Consider the following 19,187-nt stretch of genomic DNA (forward strand, 5'->3'; position numbering starts at 1 on the left):
CAAGCGCCCCTCATGTTGAGGACATCGACCCTTCGTGACAGTGCTCTGCCCACGTTTTTCAAGTTTATCGTTGGCCCTGCTTTCATTTTACTGGGCTCTGGTTTTTGTTTTTTTTTTTGAGACAGAGTCTCACTTTGTTGCCCAGGCTAGAGTGAGTGCCATGGTGTCAGCCTCGCTCACAGCAACCTCAAACTCCTGGGCTCAAGCGGTCCTCCTGCCTCAGCCTCCCAAGTAGCTGGGACTACAGGCATGAGCCACCATGCCCGGCTAATTTTTTCTCTATATATTAGTTGGCCAATTAATTTCTTTCCATTTATAGTGGAGACGGGGTCTCGCTCTTGCTCAGGCTGGTTTGAACTCCTGACCTGGAGCAATCCGCCCGCCTCAGCCTCCCAGAGTGCTAGGATTACAGGCGTGAGCCACCGCGCCCGGCTTGGGCTCTGGTTTTGAAACTTCAACCTCCCAGGTAGCGATGGTTCCCCAGGAAGTAGCCACTGGCGGAAACACTAGTTTAAGGAACTATCTCCGAGCCCACCCCGCCCTGCTTTTAAAAATTTAAGCTCAGCTAGAACTGGAGAGTTCAGTGGGGAAGAAGTTCAAGAGGTCAGAGCATATCCTGTTCCTCTTTCACAAACCATGCTGCTAATTGCCCAATTTAGGGTGATTTGGTGGCAGCGCTTGGCAGCAGGATGCGATTGCCTCACACGCAGGACAGCTGAGGATGTTTTCATTCTGCTGGGCGGTGTGTACAGGAAGTCCCACGGCGGCCTCTGGGGCCCCGGACGCTGGTCCCGGAGCCCGGTAGGCCCGGGTGTGAGTTCCGGCCCCACCGCTGACTAAGCTCTGTGCAACCTCGCGCTGTCACTTAACCCCTCCGAGCTTTCCAAATCCGAAGTGGGGCTGCACACGTGCCCCGCAGCCCTGGCGGGACAAGGCCGCGGTTGGTGGACGTGGACCGGCCCTGCCTGTGTGTGACCTGAGGCACGGGGAGGACTCCCCGGAGGCCCCCGAAGCTATGGAGTGCGGTAGGATAAATCTTTACTTTTGCCCTCACGGTGTGTGCTGTGATTCAGTTTCCTCTCTCCATCTATAAAATATAAGTGATTTTCACAGCGCTGAACGGAATGTGGCCACCATGTGCCCCGGGCTGTTTGGGTTCTCTGGGAACAGAACTGTGGGTCACGCACGTCCCAGGAATTCCCGTGGGCTGTGGAGCCGCAGGAAAGGACCCTGCAAGGCCCCACTTGGCGGTCTCGCCTCCTGCGGGAAATAGACATGCAGCAGGGGCCTGGGCTGCTGAGCAGGCCCCATCGCAGCTGGCCTTGTCATGGCGGCGGGGCCCACAGTTGCTGGCACCTCTGGGTGCCGGGCCCTGTGCTCAGGCCGCCGAGGAGGACGCCACACTGCGCGGCTGTCCACGTGGAGGACCCCTGGGAGAGGACACACAACACACACACACATTCACACGGACTCACAATCACACTGGGACACACACGCTCTTACACACTCACACACACATTCAGACAGGCATCGCCAGACACACACAGATTCACACACAGATACACTCACACATAGACACACATTCACACACGTGTGCAGACTCTCCTGTACGCTCTTAATGTTCACACAGACTCACACACATTCTCATATATAAATACATTCACACACAGGCACACACAGGCACACCCATACACACAGTCCCACACACTCACACAGACATGCACACAAACTCTCGCATGCAGACACACTCACAGGTGCACAGATACTCATAGACACACACAGATGCACAGTGACACACTCACACAGTGACACACTCACACAGTGACACATTCACACAGTGACACACTCACACAGTGACACACTCACACAGTGGTAACAGCACCTGTCAGTTCTATGCCCATGCTCATGACCTGGTGTCTGGGCCGTCACCCATGAAGGACACACACAGACCGAGGCCCATTCAGAGGAGGGGCGGGGGTGGCCCCTGTGCCTCTGAGGAGACCACGCGGACTCGGCGTGTCCAGCTGGGAGAGGAGATGACTCAGCAGGGCCACCGAATGCTCTTCCAGTGGCTCATGGACATTCCTGTGGACAAGGGGTCATTCTACGAGGCCAAGAGACCTGGCAAATGCAGGCTGGAGGAGGGGGGACTTGAAGGGGCAGATCTGGGCTCAGAAAGGACTGTAATTATTTGGTAGTCAAACATGTATTGAGCACCTGTTATGGTTGGACTATGTGTCCCCTCCAAACTCATGTTGGAACTTAACCCCAAGGTGGCAGTACGGAAAGGCAGGGCCTCTGAGACCCACGGGCGGGTGGGGGCTCTGTGGGCAGCAGTGGACCAGTCAGCTCGTGGCTAGTGGGTGGGTGGGTGACCATGGGGGTGGGAATGCGGGTCTCCAGGAAGGAGAGAGACCTGAGCCAGCACGCTCAGCCCCTCGCCACGCGGTGCCCTGCACCGCCCCTCACCAGATGTAGCCCCTCCACCCTGGACTTCTCAGCCTCCATAACTATAAGAAAGGAATTCCTTGTCTTTACACATCACCCAGGTTCAGGCATTCTGCCGTAAGCAACAGAAAATGGGCCAGGGCAGCAGCCCTCTGTGCCCAGCTCTGGGGTGCAGTGAAGGGGACACGGTGCCGCCTCCCTGAGGTTCACGTTCTCCCAGAGGGGAGACACAGGACGAGTCAGTCATGGCCTCTGCGAGGCGGCGGGCTGCGCAGGGGCAGAGCCGAGGGCGGTGCCTGAGCCCCACCAGCGGGAGTGAGCTCCCCGTCACTCGCTGTGTCCAAGCAGGGCTGGGCAGCCGGTTGACAAGGGTGCTGGGGAAGGGCTTCGAGGCCCTGGTGCAGGGTCAGATAAGACACCCCGTAAGGTCCTGCTCATCCCTGACTCACAGGTGGCTGATGTTTTGGGTTTCACATTGGGTAGTTCTCACGGAAGAGAGATGGGAAAGAGGAAGTAACTATGGCTCCCTCCTCTCCGTACCCCTGACCCCTCTTCCTCGGGTGGCTTCATGTGAGCACATCGCTAGTAGCAGTGTCAGGGAATAAAGAGTGGTACTGCAGCCCAGGGGTTCATGGCCTTTGCAAAAAAAATTAATTAATTAATTAAAAAGGCTCAACATGCTTCATGCGTCAGCAGATGGTCATTGCAGTTGGGAGGGCTAAGGGGCAGAGAGGTGAAAGAGGAACCTCTGCTCGCAACTTATTTGCTGTGCTTTTAAGCAAGTTGCTTACCCTCTCTGGGCCTCTGCTATGACTTGAGGGGGTTGTTTTGCTTTTACAGCCACTCCAGCGCCGAAGGGCTAGGAGTAACCCTGTACTGACTGAACCCTCAAAGGGTGGGTGGGCGGACACGCCCTGCAGCCGCTGCCCAGCCAAGATCAAACGTCCAGGCAGGAATGTCTTTGGAGTGATGCTATTTATGCCTTTCTGGGTTTCTAAGCAAAACCCCAGAAGCAGAAACCACTCACTTCTCAGCACCCAGAGGTCACTCTCCAAGGCTGATATATGCTAACCAAAGACAGCTGCATCAGAACCAAGATCTTTCCTTAAACTCCCCTCTGCAAACCTCCAGGCTGGACACACCACGTGCCTGCTGCAAAGCTCGGACTTTAAATAGACCTCCTCAGGCCCTCCGATCTCAGCCGAGGCAAAATCCACAAAGCGGCCAAAAGTAAACGGGAAAATTAAAAGCTTTCAGAAACTTACGTTTTAAAAATTGCAAAGAGCATGCTGCGGGTTTTATGAAATAGCTCAGTGTTACTCACTTGTCCCCAACCTTCCAGTCCTTGCACTAAATTGATGCTGGTAACACGCCACCAACTAGGCATGAACTTTGGTGTCTCCAGAGGCCATAACGTAGGTTGACTTTATGTCCACCTCTTCAGCCAGTCCTCGGGGCCAGCTTTACAGGTGGGCACATGACCCTGTGCTTAGAAGGGCCCCTGCTTGGTTTAATGTTTGCTGTCACAATCTCAAAAGTGTTAATAAATTTTGAACAAGTGGTTACACTATAATATAATGCATATTGAACTTTAAAGCCAAAGAAAAGTGTCAAAATATATAAGACGGAAACAGAAATATAAGGAGAACTTGAGAAATCCACATTCATAGATTAATACACCTCTATTGATCAAACAGACAAAAGTAGCACAGATATTGAATTAAGTTCGATTTTATGAAAGAACATATAAATACAGCTAATATATATTTATAATATATATTTTTAACAATGTATGGATGTTTATAAGAATTTATATTGTAGTAAAATCTTGAATAAAGTCTCAGCAAATACCAAAGAATTAACATCATAGTAGCTCCATCTCTCAGCACAAGTAAGTAATTAAAACTCAACAGTAGAAAATAAAAAGTATGTTTGGAAGTTGTTATGGTGTGAATGCTTGTGTCCCTCCCATAATTTGTATGTTGAAATCCTCACGCCCACGGCAATGGGGTTTTGGGAGGGGGGCTTTTGGGAGGTGATTCCGTCATGATACACAGCAGGACCCTTATGAATGGGATTAGTGTGCCCTTATAAGGGACCTGAGAGAGACCATCTCCCTCCTCCAGCATATGAGAACACGGCAAGACGGTGCCACATGCGAGTCAGAAAGCAGGCACTCATCAGACACAACTTGCCAGCACCTTGATCTTGGACCTCCCAGCCTCCAGAACAGTGAGAAAGAAACTTCTGTTGTTCATAAGCCACCCAGTTTATTGGACTCTGTTGTAGCAGCGCAAGTGGACTAAGACAGAAATTTTTAAATCATGCCAAATAACTCACGAGTTAAAGAGGAAATCACCATGGGAATTACAAAATATTTAGAACTGTACAAGCAATACTTGTGGGATGTAGCTAAAGCAGCACTGAGAGGAAAATGCGTAGCCTTACCTGCAAATGAGTTAAGGGTCCAACTCGAGTGTCTAGGAAAACTTTGAAGTAAGCCTAAAAACAGGAAGAAGCAATGATAAGTATAAAAGCAGAAATCAATAAAATAGAAAACAAAATGATTAATTGTTATACTTGAGAAATATATGAACAGATTCTGGACTTCATTAAGATTTTTTATTGGCACAAATAATTTCTTCAGAAGTCATATCCCATGCACGGTTATTTGTAGAGCAGCTATCTGCCCTGTAAGAATTCCATGCTCATTTTGTTTACCATTTTGTCCTCAGGATCTGGCTCTTGACTGACATTCATTAAATATTTGCAGATTGAATGAGTGAAAGCAGTCCTGGCCCTGCCACTTACTCTGTGCCTTTGAACAAGTCACTTAACTCATCTGAGCCTCTCTTTCCTCATCTGTCCAGTGAGGAGAACAAAGCCTCCCTCCCAGGGCTGCCGTGAGGAACCGTGTGGTAACAAACCTTAAGTCCCGCATAGTTCCTGGCCTGGGCGAGCAGTCCAGCCATGGCCGAAGATGCAACTGTGAAACGTGGAATTGGCTCAGACTTTGGGGAGTGACCTGCCTGCTCGGTGGCACCCCCGCTCTCCCCCTACTCCCTCAGCTCTCTGTAGGGCGGCATTTCACTCTGCCATTGAGGCACAAAAGAGGCAAGCTTGAGAGGGACACAGGAAAGTCTGGCAAAAGAGAATTGCAGGGGGCTCAACCAGGCGACCAGCTGTGAAGAGGAGCCAGTACTCCCATCCCTGCCTTGGCCACCTACATCCCTTCCGCTGCAATTCTCTCTCCTAACTCCTTGCATGGTGCCCTCCTTTTATCACACGTGTCTTGACTCAGTCGTTACCTTGAGCATTGGCCATTTGCCTGTTTGCTCTAAGATCTGTCCTCCACTTTCCCTGTCCTGCTGTGTATCACATGGTGGCTTCTGCAAAAATTCTGCCTTTCCCTGGGGAAAATGTGTTTTCCGGGCTTGCTTGCCCTTTGGTTTCTGGTTAGGTCCAGCCAGCAGGACATGCCAGTGGCAGATTGGATGGCGGGAAGAAGGGAGAAACCAGGGTGTCTCCACTCCCTGCCTGCTCCATGTTTCAGGTGCCAACTCCAGCAGCTGCTCCATCTCCTCTCGGCTCTAGATCCCTCCTCCGCATCCCCTCCCGGGCTGGGGAACCCACCCCGCTTGGTCTCTACTATTGTTTCACATCCCTGGGTAGCTGCAGCATCTCCTTTGTCCCTTCTGCCCTTCCAGCACCTTTGGAACTAGTTCTAGAGATTTGAATATCTCTTGAACCACCTGGTTGGGATCCACTTTCTTAATTGGAGACTGACTGATGCTCCTTCTTAGACAAGCCATCCATCACCATCCCGGGCAAAGTAGCTCCAGGCTCTCTGCATCTTCTTAGCTATTTGGTGCCCTTCTCAGCACTGACCGGTACCCGCAGTGCTAGATTCGTGTGATCATTTATGTGTCTATCTCCTTCTCTCCCCGTGAGAGCTCCCCGAGGGTGCGAATGTTGTCTCGTTCACTGCCATATCCCCATCACCGTGCAGAGTCCCTGGCACATAGTAGGTGCTTGATGAATATTTATGGCCTATCACTGGGGGCCGCTGATCTAATGTCTGTGCCAAGGTCTCATCTTCTCACTTGTCAATAAGAATTGGGCTTAATGTTAAATATCTAGGGTTAAATGTCTGGGAATCTGTGACTTTGCTTTGTAATTACTGTTATAATTCAGCCAACTTGGAAACAACTCAAAATTTCTAATTTCCTTGTCCAGAGTTGTCAGCCCAGCTAATAAAAGTTAGAAATCACTAACTCCTTAGAGTGCTTTGTTCTACTGGAAGGCCATTTGTCCTGGGAAGCCATTGCTCTATATTAAGTGCTCAAGTGTGTGTACTCATTAGGAAGAAATGGAACAGAGAAGCCATCACTCAGTCTCAGCAATGACCTGACAACATGGGCAGCTTGCACCATCCATCCCAAATACCAATAAATACGTAATTAAGGCGTTGGAGGCCAGCAGAACTCAGCCAAGTTCATTGGAACCTGCCCTTCGACGCTGTCTCTAGCAACACATGGGAAAGGCTGGAGCCTTTGTGCTTTGAACTTGAAGGCAGACGCGCACTGAGCGGTCATTTCCACTTGGGCACACCACAAGCATTAGCATTCTTTTGAAATATGCATTGAGTACTTAGTGTTTGAATAGCTTCTCTCACCCCATTGCCACTGTCCCTGCTCAGAGCCCAACCGCTTCTGGTCTGGACCCCTCCCCAGCTTCCTACCGGGTCTCTTGCTTCCAGAATGCCCCCTCCTCTTGCCCATCCCCCACAATCCATCTTCCACATTGCCAAGAGAATGGCCTTTTTCAGCTGCTGAGAGGACTGAGTCACTCACCCACTTAATACCCCGAAACGAGTCCCTGGCTTTCCAGATAGTCCCCTGGCTCCTTGGCACGGCATTCAAGGTTACTTAGGACTGGCAAGGTTACTTACTCCCGACAACCTCTGCAGCCTGAACTTTAACCACCCGGTAACACGTGCTATAAACCCCACTTTCCTCGTGGTTTCCCCTTAGTCCACCGGCTGCCTTACCCCTCAAGTGTCTTTGCTCACGCGCCTCCTCTCTCTACAATACTCTTTTCTTCCTCCTTCATCTGTTGCTAACTCACATCTTTTTGCCTCTCGATTTTTCAATAAAATATCTGGCATCCTGGAGATTTGAAGAACATACTACTCAGTTTAAGAAACAAAGTATATCAACACAGCCCATGCTCTTTGTGTATCCCTTCCTCGTCCTCTCTCTCCCATACTTCCTCCAGGTAACCGCCACGCTAAATTTGGGGTTTTATTCTTTCACGAAGATCTTTAAACATGAATGCAGGCCTGCACCTGTAAGCAACATGCACTGTTGCTTTAAGTGTTCTAAAATGTTATATAAATGGTATCATGCTCTATGTATCCTCCTGTAACTTGATGCACGACCCTAGTCCGTTCATTTTCAGTCCTGTGCAGTATTTCAGCGAGTGTGTGCGTTCTTGTGAGTGTGCGTGTTTGTGCTCTGGAGAGACATTTAGGTCGTTTCCTTGTTTGTGCTATTACACACCTTGCTGCTGTGCACGCCACTAAGCACATCTCCGTGTGCACTTGGGCGAGAGCTCTTTAAGGGGTCATGCAGATGTGCAATGGGAAGTCACAGGGCCAGCACATCTCCAGTTTTACTGGATATTGCCAAATAATTTGTCAAAATAGAGCAGTTGATGTGCTCACCAGTAGTACATAAAGAAAATTCCCCTCAGTCTACGTGGTTGCCTGGACTTTCTATTGATAGGTTTGAAAATTTTGACAGCAAATGGATCTGAAACAGAATCCCATTGTAGTTCCATTCGGCATTTCCCTGATTGTAAGTGGGCTGGGAAATGCCTGTGCATAACTTTTGTTCATATTTCTGTTTTTTCCTCTAATGAATTTTTGGATAATTTTTTTATTGTATGTTTTTAGAGATGGGGGTCTCACTTTTGCCCAGGCCAGCCTTGAACTCCTGGGCAAGTTCTTTCTGCCTCCCAAGTAGGTAGGACTACAGGCTTTCGCCACCTTACCCAGGAATAATCCTTTTTTTTTTTTTTTTTTTTTTTGGTGATATATGTTGCAAATATTTTCCTCCCATTTGTGGTTTTCCTTTTTCTGTTTATGGTATCTTTGACTGACAAAAGATTTGTTTTTAATTTAGTTAAATTGTTCTATTTTTTCTTTTATGGTTTATGCTTTTTGTCTTTTTCCTCCCCTATACTATGAGGTAGGGAACCAATTTATTTTTCATGTGGCTAAGCAATTTTCCCAGCACCATTTATCAAAGTCAATCCTTTTACCTTCTAATTACTCAACTTTTTCTGTTGAATAAAGGCAGTAATCTTAGACATTCTTGCCTTATTCATAATTTTGAAAAGAATGATATTAGTGCTTTATTATCAAATATAATGTTCATGTAGTTATTTTTAATTTATATCCCAATTGGATTAAATAAATTACTATCTTTTTCTAGATAACTAGGTATTTTTATTATGAATGAGAGTTAAATTTTAGCTAATGCCTTTTTCTGCCATTAATGAGATACTAATTTTTCTTCAGTCTCTTAATATAGTAAAATGATCAACAATGTGCTAATAGTACATTTTCATATTCCTAGGATAACCCAATTTGACGATGATGTATTATTAATTTATAGGCATTGGCAGGTTTGGGTTGTTAATATTTGGGATTCTTGTATGTATGTATGCTTGCGAGAGGGGGTGGCCAGTGGCTTCTCCCTTCCATACTGTCCTTACCTGGTTTTATTGTCCAGGTTATGCTTCCTGCAGACCTCACAAAATGGTCTTCCTTTCTCTAGTCAGTGGAAGAGTTTATGTAAGACTGGAATTAGATGTTTGGTAGAACTCTCCTGTGAAGCCATCTGGGCCTGGCAGTTGTTGGTGGGTACTGATTCCATTTATTTAATGGTCACAGAACTGCTCAGGTTTCCTATTTCCTTTTGCGTTAGTTTTGGTCAGTGAATTCATTAGGACGTTAGGACTTAAGAATAAGCTCAGGGGTCGTATCCTACAGGAAGCCTCTGTGACTCTCCCCTTCCCATAATGGACTAAGTTATCTTCCTATTAAGTCCTACATAGTACCGTCATTCGTCCGTTCAAGCAATATTTATTGAGTGTCTACTATATGTAGGTGCTGGGGAAACCCCGGCGAACAAGACAGGTGAAAATCCCCGTTCTCTCCTTATACCTTTGTAAGGGGAGCCAGTCAATAAACAATATAAATAAATTAATTATATGACATACTGAAGGAAAAAAAAATAGCAAAGAAGAGGTCCAAGGGGTGCCAAGGCAGGAAGGGCTGCAAGCTTTAATACAGCAGTCAGAGACGTCATTGCGAACATTCCTCCATCTCGGAAATATTTATATAGCACCTACTGGGGGCTGGATACTAGGACTACAGTGGAGAGCTCCCTAGGTAATATTCTTGCTTTTGTGGAGTTTATATTCTAGTGGGGGCCATAGGTACATGTACATAGGTACATACATAGGTAAATAGTCCAATAAATAGAATTTATGGCTATTGATGAAAGAAATCTATAGGTGCTTTGATAGCAATAACAGAGGAAGCTGGTATTAAACAGATGTTCAGGGAAGACCATTCTCAGGGGTGGCCTTGAGCCTGAGACCTGAAACCTGGCAGGAGCCATGTCAACATAATCTGTTCACCCATTGTCACATCCCTGAGACTCTGAGCTCCTGGAGGGAAGAAATCATGAATTATTCATTTCTGTATTTCCAGCATGGCACCAGGCCTGGCACATTATAGATGCTCAAACAAATGTTTGTTTACCTGTTAGGTAGGAGAAATCAAGAGTAAGCGTTGAAAAACATTTGAAAATTGCCATTAGCTGGTTGGAAGAAACAACATTTGTAATGCAATTAGCTGACATCTACTCAATGAACACTAACAGAGCGTGGCGTTGCTTGGTTGCAGGTTGTAAGGGAGGAGCCCCGCCCCCGAGGTGTTACAATCCAGCCCTGCCTCACTCAGGACAGTTCCAGGCCAAGCAGCCTCCGCACAGAGAGGTGGGTGTGTGGCTGGGAGCAGGTCAGTGTTGCCCAGCCTGCGTGTGCCACGTCCCATGGGGTGGAAGGGAAGATGTGGCATTAGAGCCGGCCTGGGTCCTTCCCTGCCCAGGGCCTTGGCGGCAGACTTGAGTAGTGACCAAACTCCGGCGGAGGGCAGCTCCGGAGCACGGTCAAGTGGGCTCCTTGATGACAGCAGGACACAGCCAGCCTTGTGGAGAAGACAGCCACAGCAGATGTCACAGAGCACCGCACCCTGTTTCCAACTCGTCCCACGGCACTGGGGGTGTGCCACTGGCCGTCTGGTCGCAGCGTTTAAATTGCAGAAACGTTTGCTACCTCGTCTCAGGGCGTTCGATAGGACTCATGGGTCGCCTTACGCTCCGCAAGGGAGAAAAGAGGTCCTTCTCTGAGATGCGTCATCAAAACAGTGACAGCAAACATGCGACAGCAAAACAGTGACATGAGCTGGGCGGGCCCATGTTTCTTCATCTCCTGGCCGAGTCCAAGGGACATTTTTGCCCATTTGCCTCTGCAGCCCCCCTTGGACCGTCAGAAATGTGCTTACGTGCTCGGGCGTTTGCGTTGTGTGACTAATGCCTCAAGGGGGAAGTCAACGTGTACGGGAGGCAGAAAAACAAACTTTTAAAATTCCTAAATAACAGCAGTGCCTTGTTTTAATAGTTACCTGCACTTTGTAAGTATGGGTCCCTCAGACCTTAGAGCTTGCTAATTTCTTCCAGATATTATCAGCAAGTATTATATATATATATTGAAAATAACCAAGCTCTCCTCTACTAAAAGAAAAATCAGAAAGGAAGCTCCAGCTATCATGCGCTGCAGGCTGTGGGGTCACTAGACCCCCCCCACCACCACGCCGGCCCCTGCCCCACAGCCAAGAGATCCGACGTTGGTGACTATGGGTCACCAACTGGCTGACTTTGGGTCACTAGACCTCCCCCCTCCCACCGCGCCGGCCCCTGCCCCACAGCCAAGAGATCCGACGTTGGTGACTGTGGGGTCACCAACTGGCTGACTTTGGGGTCACTAGACCTCCCCCCTCCCACCGTGCCGGCCCCTGCCTCACAGCCAAGAGATCTGACGTTGGTGACTGCAAGTGACCACCTGCCCCCGACTCTGCTTTCTGCCCAGGCTGGCTCTGGCTAGGTATCTCACACTGGAACAATGCTTTTGTTTTTTTCTCCTGAGATGACAAATTGTAGGATTAAACTGACTGGTGGTTTGGGACATATGCAAATGCTGAAAATATATAAAAGTACTGAAGCAGCTTTAAATGGTGCCATTGCCTTCAAAACCAAGCCAGGCACGTAGCAGGAGCTCGATAAACATTTGTGCAGCGAATGAATGAAAATGTCAACCCCCCGAACCATGGGGCAGGAAAAATGATCACACGGTAGCTGACTTCTTAAATTCTCTATTTTAGCTTGTTCCCGCTTTAAGAAAAGTGCACGTGCTCATGTTAATTTTTAATATCTGGGAACTTCCAAGTCTGAGCCCGAGGCTAACTAGAAATATCAGTGACTCTGGAGAGATCTGGCGAAGTGACAGGAGGAAAAGTTGTCTGCAGGGAAGTCCCAAGATGCCGAATGAAACGCTATCAACGACACCATTTCAAAAGACTTTCCCCTCATTTTTCGAGCTATTTGGCTTCCTTCTTTATTTTCTCATCCCATCGCTCACTCGTGGCTCCCAGAGTCCCATCGCCCCTTGTTATTTTCCTGTTTTCTGGGTTCGTTTCCATCCCCGGTGGGGTGGGGGGGTGGACACTGCACTGCATGTTCCTGGCGGGGACCCGAGACGCCAGGAGCACAAGGGAGGCGGCAGGAAGAGAGAGCGGGAGACAGGGAAGCCGTGCAGGGCGAGGGGAGCGGGAAGAGGAGCTTTCTCCCAGTTGGTCCTCTGGCCCCACGCTGCGGTCACCTGGGCCTGTCCCTGCAGCATCAGCCCTCTGGCCCCCAGACAGTGGGGCAGCAGCCGGGAGCACGTGACCGGCCTGGCGTCCCATGTGTTGGCCGTGAGCTCTGGGTGACTGCGCCTTCGCACCGTCCCGAAGCGTTGGGACCCTCTGCATGCGTGGGTGGCTGCCTCAGTTTCCCTGCTCAGCAAACCAGGTCTCAACCTGGTCCTGGGACATGTCCTGAGCTGGGCTCTTCCTGGCTGGAACCCTGGGCCCTAGGCTTCCCTCCTGCTGAGGCAGCAGCCTCTCTCGTTGTAGCACCCACAGCAGTTATTTTCCAAAGTCCCTTTAAATTTCCCTGTGACTCCAGTGGGAGAGTCTAGGTTCTGAGGTTCTCGCATCTCGGACCCGAGAGCCCATCGTGTGTGGGATGGGCAGGGAGAAGAGAATGGCATTCGGAGACCTGGGCTTTGGTCCTGGCCCTGCGATTCCTGGGGGTGTATGTGTGTGTGTGGGGGCACTGTGTTAGATGCCCAGCCTCTCTGGGGCTCTCAGGTGGCACACTCATAAAGCCACTGCACTGCTGATGGCCCGCTTCCCCAGGCTGCTATGAGGGTGGCTCTGGGGACAGCACTGGGGCTACACAGAGCCTTGCCTCCCCACCGCCATCCCGACAGCAAGGGCCGGCCAGACCTGCCCTTCCAGCTCAGAATCTGCAGCCTAGTGTCACACAGACGCCCTTGAACAGTCTGGTTTCACGGCCTCCCCTTGCAAACCAAGAGTCACTCTCCATAAAAGGAGCCAAGCCTGAGAAACGGTGGCCCAGCCCTCGGAGAGAACCCAGGTGAGACCTTCAGGTGGGTCTATAGCTGGGATGATGGCCGTCTCCTTCCCGGCCTGGGCCCCGGCGACGTGGGCCTCTTTCTTTCACGGGAAATGGAACAGGTTCTCGTGGATGGGACTCCTTGGAGGAAAACAGACAGGAAAGGCCTGGGTGCATCTAGGAGGATTTGCAGGGGATCAAAGTTGCAGCAGGAATCATAACTGGAAACCCCTTTGTTACGTGAGTGACCCCTTGGAGATAGAGCAGCGTCTCTGCGGGAAGCTTTTAACATCCTGCATTCTGGCCGCAGGTGTCTCAGGGGTCCGCATGGGGAGAAGAGAGGCTCGTCAATTATACATGGCCCTGTGCAGCGAGTCGCTCCCCAGGTGGGACTCTGTATTGACAGGCAGAGCTCAGGCTGATCTGCCAGGAGAGGGGACGGCATGTGGCTCCCTCCCCAGGCTGCCCCTGCCCCGCTGTGCCCACACAGGCCGTGCCTCCCCTCGGGAGTTACTCGGGAGCGGGAAAATTCATTTCAGGGTTAAAAGGGCAAGCAATTGGAAATGTGTGCAAAATAAGGCTAGTAAACACGTGTGAACATGGAGCAGGAAGAGCTTGCTTCTCCGGCCCTCCTGGCCTGTGCTGGACCCTGGGTTTGGACGGCTGAAGGGTCCTGCTGGAACAGCCTTGTTGGGTGTCTAATCCACGCCCTCAGTTCACAGATGAGGACGCACGTGCGGGAATGTGGCCACCCCAGGTTGTCTGGTGGGGGCAGTAAGATATGGGGGGCCAAGGGGTGAGCTTGGAGAGGACCTGGGAGGCTGGGGTGGGGAGAGGAAACCGCTTGCACCTGGTTGGTGTTGTGGCATCACAGATCTGTGTATACTGAACGCCTGAAGCTGGCTCCCACCGGAGCTTCAAGCAGAGCTGAGGCCCCGGAGGCTGAGGGTTTGGGGACGGAACGGTGAGCAAGGAGGAGGAAGGAGATGGGAGGGCCAGGGCTGGCATCCATCCTCTCTGGGGGGTTCCAGATGGTTCTCAGCGCCCCCAGCTGGATTGTCCTGAGCTCCCAGGAGGAGAAGGAGCCCCCACATCAGCCCTTCTGGCCAGAGTCAGAAGTGTCAAGGCCATTTCTGTCCACCCTGGGGGTTGGTCTTGCTTTTAAACACACGCTGTCTAGAAATGTTCTGGGTGTGTTTTGAGATTCTCTCCGGGTGGCGGTAATCCCCAAGCACCTGCGCCGTGGGAAACAGCCCTGCGGGCAGTGGGGACAGTGTGGGACCGGGACAGGTCTGCCTGGGCACAGCCGAGCAGGGAGCAGGTGAGTGGGAGGCCGGAGGCTGAGGCTCTGCTGCAGGGAGGGCAGGGGTGGGGGCTGAGGGGCACACCTGCACAGGCTCAGGGCCAGGCACCCCTGGTAGCATGCTGAGCTCGGCCGCTGTGAAGCTCACTTTGTCATCTCCTCTCCCCAGAAGAAGAAACCAAGGCCTGGAGACAACAGAAACAGGGCCACAGTCAGAGGCAGCAGGTGGCAGAGCCGGGACTCAGGCCCAGGCCCTCCATCCCAAGCCTTTCCCTTCCCCCCCACAGGACCCCTGGCTGAAGCCTGCTGACACCTGACACTGTCCTTGGTCTTTCGTCACCACAACTGACCCTCAGCCCCTCTGGCCATCTCTGCCATTCTAGGACCAGAGGGCACCGGGGAGCCTGTGCTTCCCCCGTGGTGGGGTTCCAGGGCCCAGGGCTGCATGGCCAGGTGGCCGGATCTGGCATGGGAAGGCTCAAATCTTTCAGAATGGGAGCAAAATGAAAAATTCAGAGAACAGGACACTTAGAAAGCAGCTGCAGAGGCATTTTGTGCTTGCCTGGATATGAGGCAAGGGTGAGACAAGGGACCTCTGGCAGGCTGGGTGGCCTTTGGCCTCCTTCCTAGGACATCGAGCTATAGCAGTGGGGGCTGGTCCCCGCTGTGACACTCACTAGCTGTTATGCACTAGATTCTTGTGTTCCCCCCTCCAAATTCATATGTTGAAGCCCTAACTCCCATCGTAATGGTATTTGGAGATGGGGCCTTTGGAAGGTGATCAGGGTTAGATGAGGTCATGAGGGTGGAGTCCTCATGGTAGGATTAGTGCCCTTACAAGAAGAGACACCAGAGAGCTTGCTCTCTCTCTCTCTTCCATGTGGGGACACACCGAGACAGTGTCCATCTGCAAGCCGGGAAGACAGCCTTCACCAGAGAGTGACAAAGCTGACGCCCTGACCGAGGGCTTGTAGCCTCCAGAATTGTGAGAAATACGTGTTTGCTGCGTAAGCCACCCAGTCCGTGGTATTTTGTTATGACAGCTCAAGCTGCCTGGCCTTTGTTGCTCTACGAAATCTCTCTGGTTCTTAGATGGCATGTTTTAGAGAAGATGCAGCGTACTTTTATACTTGGGTTTGCTCAGAATGGAGAACCACACTCCCGTCCTTTTGGAGAATCTTTTCTTCCCAGTTACTTGGCTTCGAGGGGTACAACGAAACAGAAATCCCGTTGTTATGAGAGTTGACAGCTTCTGAAAACACTTGCTCCACGTTGGCCCTGGAGCAGGGACTTGGTAAACACAGTGTTCCTGGCAGAGTTGTCCCTCCCCACTGCCCCCTGCCCATCTACCACCACAAGGGGTCTGTGGCCAGGAGCCAGAGAACTGGACCAGGAGCCTGGGGAGACCAGGGCCACCATTCTCCTGTCCTCAGGAGGCGCTCGGTGAACACTGGGTAGGTGGAACGGTGGTGGAGGGGAAGGGCTTGAAGTCCAGTCTTTGCTCCTCTACATCTAATCCACCCGGGAAGCCGGCTCCGGCCTCCGCTTCCTCATCTTCCACCAGAGGGTGGAACAAGTCGATCTCCTGCCGTCTCAGAGTGCTTGGGCCGGTGGCCATGCGGGTGCCTAGGAGGGGCATCCTCAGGAACCCTGGCAGGAAGGCTGGGGCCATGAGCATCGCAGGGCTCCGGCGAGAGCCCAGGGAGCTCCCCGCCGTGGAGCTCGATCCGATGCATCTGCAAACCCTAGTTCCACGTGCGCTCAGTTCCGCCGGTGAAGGAAGACAGGGCTTTGTAGCTAGGAGGTCATTCCGCTAAACTCAAAATAAGAATAGATTTCGTGTCTGGCAAGAATACCATATTAAAGAGTAATTTTTTTCCTGTTATAGATCCATTAGGAAATTAAAAATCTAGGCTGTGACTTTAAAATATGGAATGGAATTTTCTTCAGAGCCCCCTAGGTAATTTTTTTTTCTTGTTAAACGCAGAAATCTAATGAATCTAAATCTTCTCCTTGATGATAACGTTCCCAGAGGCAACTGCTATGCCTTGACTACTCGCTGACTTGCAGCTAGGATCATATTTTCAAAAAACGTTAACATAAAACCTGACAGTGTTTGCCCCAGGCTGGAACTGAAAGCTGCGGCTTCTAGGTATTCAGAAATATCTACGGTGTGCCAGGACACAGTGGGTGCTGAGCAGGGCAGGGGAGGGGAGGGGAGGGGAGACAGGTGGACTCACAGATGGCCGAGATACAGCCCAGCCTCAATGGCTCCCAGCTCAATTTGGGAGACACAGACCCAAGAGAAACAGGACAGAGATGGTTTGGTGCATGAGCATATCAACCAGGGCAAGTTAGAGCACAGCCAGGACAAGTTGGTGCATAATGGGGACAAATTAGAAAAGTTAGTGTGCAACCAAGACTAGTGTACAACCAGGACAAATTAGTGTACAACTAGGACTAGTTAGAGCACGATTAGGACAAGTTAGTATACAATCTGGGAAGTTAGTATACAACCAGGAAAAGTTAGTACACAGACAGGACTAGTGTACTACCAGGAAGTTAGTGTATAACATGTGAATATTCGAATACTCCAGAAATCAGACTTTCAGCAAACCTGGAAGTACAGAAAACAGTGAAGCCAGGCTCTGCGAAGCCCAGCACTTGACTCTGTGGGAAGAGCAGCCCCAGCCCCTCCCTCCGCATCCGCGCTTCTCCCGAGGCCTGGAGAGGAGCAGGAGCACCTCAGCAGTCACCAGCGGCGCCAGCGACAGCAGCCGGGACAGAGAGAAGACCCACTCCAAGGCCTGCGGCCGGGGCTCAGGGCCGGACACGCCAGCACAGATGGAGCAGGCATCTCGTGTTAGTTCATGTCCCTGGAGAAGACCTTCAATCGTTAAGAAAATCATAGTCCTATCTACTGGTGTAAGAATCCAAGAAATGCATAAAATGTTTTATTGAGGTTTTTGACCAAAGTGCTTGAAATTTTAAAAATGTGTGTCCTGAGGGTGAACATCGCTGGCCTGGGATATTTGATTAGTTTGGCACACTCTCCAACCATGCTGGGGGAAGCAGGAGTGTGCGTGTGTGTGTGTGTGTGTGTGTGTGTGTGTGTGTGTTTGCCAAGTATCGAATAAGTGCCAAGGGGATGTCAACCATGGGCGTAAATGGTCAGGTAGGGTTTTAGAGAGATCGGGAACTTGGGCTGACGCCGGTGCTGGGGACCAGGCATGTAAGCGGGAAAGGCATGAGCAAAGGAACATACTGCATTGATCCCCCAAATCAGATAGCAGTTTTCTCAAAATATGTTTGCACAACTTGGTTGCATTCAAGCCTTAGCAACAAAAAGACATCTCCTTGGCAAATACCCCGGCAGTGCCATTGGGGCTTTGGGAGTGTTCCACAGAACTCGTAGATGTACCTCCTGAACAGGTGTTAGGAGACCCGGTTCTGGTTCCATATCTACCCCTGACTAGCTGGGTGACTTGGTATAATGTCCTCTCTGGGTCTCATTTTCTATGAAATCTGTAAAATGAGGGAGTTTGTCTAGACACTAGAGATTATAAGAGAATCACTTAGGATTTTAAGATGTGCACACCCAGACCATACGCCGGATCTACTGAATCAGGACACCCGGGCTGGAGCTCAAGGGTGTCAAATGGGCTCTGCACGTGATCTTATTCACGCACCAAAGGCAGGAACTGGCTGTTTTAGGTAACGTTACTCCTGTAACAACGCCTCGAATTTCACTGTTTGATCAACACGATCAAAGTTTGTTCCCATTCATGTGACAACCTATGCAAACATGCCACCAGCCGGACAGGCTCCAAGTGGTGATTTGGTGACCCCACTCCTTCTGCCTTGTGTCTCTGTCCTCTTTCACGTCATCTTCAGCCGCCTCGTGGTCTCGTGGGAAGCCATCTCCATTCTGGTGAGCAGGAAGGGGAAAGCGCGCGGAGGATGCTGTTGGAAGGTCCCAAGGGGCCAGGCCTGGAAGCGGCGTGTGTCACTCCCGCTTACATCCGGCTGATGAGAACACAGCCGCAGGCCACACCTGCTGCAAGGTCGGCTGGAAGGTCACCACAGAAAGACAAGGAAACGGGTTAGGGGAACAGCTGGCAGTCTCTGCCACAGCGCTAACACGAAGACCTTCTCGGAGTCTTCTCAGCAGCAATGCTCCGGAAAGGAATCCCGTGTTGCCACCACAGTCCTCTGTGAGAACCTCTATGCAGAGCCTGGCATGCCGGTGCTTATCTGTCATTGTCCACCCCAGCTGGGACCTCCCTGAAGCAAGTGCTACACCTTATTCATCATTCTTTCTGTTCCCCCAAGCACCCAGCCAGTATTTTGCACAAATTATAAACTCAGCTGTTAGCCGGGTGAATGACTTACATGCATGATTTTGAAAAAAAAACTCATTAGCCCAGGGAAGAAGGGCTGGGGGCCCTGGTCTGCAGACCGAGGTTCTACCTCGGCTCTGTCTTATAAACGGTGGGGCTCTCCCCAAGCCTTGGTTTCAGTAAAATTGGGCAACAGAACCGGCCTCATTAAGTTGTTGGAAGGATTAACGAGATAATGATTGCGAATTGCTGAGCACAACATCTGGGTGAACAAATGCACCCCTG

General features: G+C 50.7%; 1 protein-coding gene across 1 annotated transcript in view; it reads left to right on the plus strand.

Moving 5' to 3' along the window:
• Window positions 1–735: 735 nt before the first annotated feature.
• CHST15 (carbohydrate sulfotransferase 15) overlaps window positions 736–19,187 on the plus strand; it is a 112,968-nt gene continuing 94,516 nt past the window's right edge. The window contains exon 1 of the mRNA XM_012781325.3: window positions 736–1,025. The gene's annotated coding sequence lies outside the window, so the exon portion shown is untranslated. The remainder of the gene's footprint in view (window positions 1,026–19,187) is intronic.

Source organism: Microcebus murinus, chromosome 14 (assembly GCF_040939455.1).
Source record: "Microcebus murinus isolate Inina chromosome 14, M.murinus_Inina_mat1.0, whole genome shotgun sequence".
NCBI lineage: Eukaryota > Metazoa > Chordata > Mammalia > Primates > Cheirogaleidae > Microcebus > Microcebus murinus.